This window comes from Diachasma alloeum, unplaced genomic scaffold, assembly GCF_001412515.2.
Source record: "Diachasma alloeum isolate Michigan unplaced genomic scaffold, Dall2.0 Dall_scaffold_00466, whole genome shotgun sequence".
NCBI classification, from domain to species: domain Eukaryota; kingdom Metazoa; phylum Arthropoda; class Insecta; order Hymenoptera; family Braconidae; genus Diachasma; species Diachasma alloeum.
In genome coordinates, this window is record NW_021680599.1 from 108,731 (window position 1) to 112,534 (window position 3,804).

Genomic DNA, 3,804 nt, shown 5'->3' on the forward strand with positions numbered 1-3,804 from the left:
GAATATTGGGATCCATTTTACTAGGTTAGTGAAACTTGGAGACTATGGAAATATCAGACGAAAGAGTGATAAAAATCATTCTTTCGACTGATAAAAATCACTCTTTCGTCTGATATTTCCATAGTCTCCAAGTGATAAAAATCACTCTTTCGTCTGATATTTCCATAGTCTCCAAGTTTCACTAATCTAGTAAAATGGATCCAAAGAGTGATTTTTATCACTCTTTCGTCTGATATTTCCATAGTCTCCAAGTTTCACTAACCTAGTAAAATGGATCCCAATATTCCTATGTGCAATCAATTTGTGGAGTCGAACAAATAAGAGTTTTCAGTTTCTGGAATTCATCCAATACCCCTTTCTTGGTTTAGACACTCAATGTAATATTACACTCCAATAATTCGTCATTTTGGGAAAAAGTGATGCAAACCTATGTGGAGTCCGTGGCTAAGAATCTCTTACTGGGCAATATTTCTGGCGATTATTGAGACAGCTGATTTTAAGGTCTTGAAATGTGCTGTGAGCAGATAATAGGTCATTGCGTTATAAATTAATTGCTCCTGTATTTTCATTCGTGGATTTTATTGCATCTTTTTTCGTCTTTACAGCAGGAAATCAATTCACATGTTTTTCGAAAGTCCAATAATGATAAACTCTTACAATAATCAGCTCCATGTCTACACTCTCCAAGATATCTGCTTGTCGGGGATTTTATGGAACGGTCTATTCGTCAGTTCATCTGAAAAACCAAACAGTTATTTTCATATTCTTATTCCTTTGGAAACCCATTTTCCCTCTCCCCTGTGCAATTCACCATTCATCCACTATAGTGTTCATCCAATTCAAATGCCTTGGCGCAATCAACACTTACTATACAATATTCGGATATTTTTACCACTCAGTGACTTTACGTTTCGGAGATTTACCACGCGCCTTGGAATTTGTTTTTGGGATGACTGTACCCAAGCCTCTATCATACCTGAGCGGAACCAATCTGATGGTAGTGCGCCAAGGCTCTGGAGTATGAAATAGCAAATTATTCATTGATGTAGACACAAAAAATGTAGACCTAAAAAAGTTCATTACCAAAATTTTTTAACTTGCTTTCGGTTACGAAATATTCAACAAAAAATGGACTCAAGTGACTCGGCTAATTTCATTACAGAATATTCATCTCTACATGAAATACTTACGCCGCTTTATATAATCGTCAAGAGAGAAATGTTGACTGCAAACTTTCATGTTTTCATCGTAAATTCCTCTCAGTTTCAATGCTTCCATCCACTTGTTCCGTAAAATTAAATCGGATGGAAAACTATGGAAACTTAAATTCAGTTTATCCTTTACTTTGCACTATGGAACACAGCATCCTCTTTTCGAATTCTTGAGATAATTGTTCTGTGCCATTTTCATAAACAATCGGTAGGTTATAAGATCAAAATTTAATTCACGGCTTGTACTTGAAACAATTTGACATTTCAGCACTATTTGAGGTTAGGGCTCTGAGCAGCTCCGCAAGTTAGTAGTTCTCCACGGTCCCGCATTTTTGGCCATAGCGCTGACGCCGGTTTCGCGATCGCGAATTATCGGCATAGGCAGATTCGACCGTGGCACCATCCCTCCGTTGGGATGATACTATTTTTGGCTTGGGGTCGCCTGAACCCCGAGATCTGAACCTCTACTTTAGTCTATCCTCTTTGGTTAATACCACCCGCTCCGCTGGTCAATAGTTGTTGTTCCCTCTTTCTTCAAAATAAAAGCCACCGATATATTTTTCTCCAGTATTTAAGACATTTAACGATATTTTTCAAGTCATTTTTCAATCACCTGGTTAATAGATGAGACACCAACGGTATTTTGCGCATATCTTTTTATTTTATATGCATATGTGAAAAAATCCATGGAGTGGTGAGTCTGATGAGAACAAATCTTCAGAGCGTGGTGGTTTACACAGAGGAAAGATTTCTTGTGAGAAACAAATCAAGAGAAATATCAGGGCGATTTTTTTAGTGGAGATTTGAGGAGGGATAATGTGGACCATCGACACGAGAATCAGATACTCTGGTAAGTATTTTATGAATATATCCATGTTGAATATGGTTTTTGCAATGATACTTCGAGGATTTGAGGAGCTTATTATAAATTCATCGGCAAAAAATAATTTTCTTTTTTTTATAGAGTTCGTAACAATGATTGACGCTGAGTCAATATAAAATGCAAATTTTTTGTATCAATCTTTTATCAAATCGAGTTGATTTAAGTCATTTTTCCGATCATAATAGAATGTGCGGTTTGGTTTTTTCTTCATTTTTTTTTCCATTTTTTCCTCTTGCGATGAAAGACATCGTTTTAAGTCCTGAATAGTCTAAAAAACATGGAATTATTCAGAAGCCATCACTACAAATTTTGCCCTTTTTGCTTGAGGAAAAAGTCAATAATTTTAAACTTCGGTGGTTTGTGGATTAATGTGGCTGAGAAAGATTGGCATCGTTCAAAATGGTCCAGTCCCGTTTTATTTATCCATGCCAACCATGCCCTTCGCCTATTCAGCATGCGCGGTAATTAAACGTCTAATGATATGTAACCTTGAACTGGCCTTCAATGCACAAAACTAGGGCATGTGTCCAGGCTACATTAAAAAAAGACAGCAAGATGTATTTGAGAGGAGAGATATGTATTTTGTAGATTTGTGTTTATTGCTCATTTGTCATTGTAGGAAGTAGTATGAGGCTGTAAATTTCTGAGATGTCTTTGATAAGGTCTTTTGTTTGGACAAAATGGGTTCCATTCTCTCAAACTCCTTCCGGATTCCTCTTTCTGCCATTCCATTAATTTTTTTCTCAAGTAGTTTGCTCCATCGCATTTTTACGATATTTTCAATTTTTCGTTTCTATAGAATTTTTCTGATATATAACAATCTAAGGAGAGACTACTATGAGTTTTAAAAGTCGCGGGCTATTGGAATGAGGTTTCTTATACATTGAAGATCGATTATATATATTTAATAAAAATGAATAGTTAGTGAAAAAAACTAATTGTTTATTGTTTATCCTCCAACCGCTTAAAATGTCACAAACAGTCCAGGGCCTCCAATTTTTGAGCTACAGAGGTTTTTTTTCAAAATTTTTGGAAAAATGCGTGCAATAATAATTACGAATTAGTTTGATTAAATTCAACTCCTACACAGCTAATTTCGTTATTTTTCCTTCCGAATGAAAACTTTGTAGGGGAGGGTGTGTTTGTACCGCTCAGCGGGTAATACCGCCCTGGCGATTGAGGGACTACGTTACGTCTACGCAACAGCGTAGATGTTCCGTAGATGTTCCGTAGATGTGCGTAGATGTCGATTTATGGGCAAAAAACCCAGGGAAAGTGCCAAAATATCTTGTAAATATAATTTGAATATTAATTCATTAACAATTAATGACCGCTGGCACTAATTAATGGCGTATTTCCCCCTAATTAATGATAAATGTTAGGGGTCAGTGAAATGTCACTACAACGATAGGTGGGGGGGATTCTGCGAGATGGCGCCATTGACGACTTCGGTTGAGTCGGTTGAGTCGGGATCCTTGCAGCAGTCGCAGGCCCGCTGCCTGCCGGATCAGTTCATAGGGGGACGGTTATTTTTCATTCAATAGGGGGAGGGTAGTCACCCGTTTTCCGGAATATCCCTCGTGGAAATGAAAATTTTGTTTTTACAGGTAAACATAAATCGATTCAGGGGTGAATTCTAAGTGGATCCGTAACCATAAATTTTGACCGAAATTTTCAACCCCCAACCCCCTTCCCAAGATGGCGGACGGG

The 3,804-nt window shown here is 37.4% G+C and overlaps 1 protein-coding gene across 1 annotated transcript in view; it reads left to right on the top strand.

The window, feature by feature from the left end:
- The first annotated feature begins 1,732 nt into the window (after positions 1 to 1,732).
- The window catches only part of LOC107042436 (brain tumor protein), a 49,763-nt gene continuing 47,691 nt past the window's right edge, over positions 1,733 to 3,804 (top strand). Inside the window, exon 1 of the mRNA XM_015263480.1 lies at positions 1,733 to 2,061. The gene's annotated coding sequence lies outside the window, so the exon portion shown is untranslated. The remainder of the gene's footprint in view (positions 2,062 to 3,804) is intronic.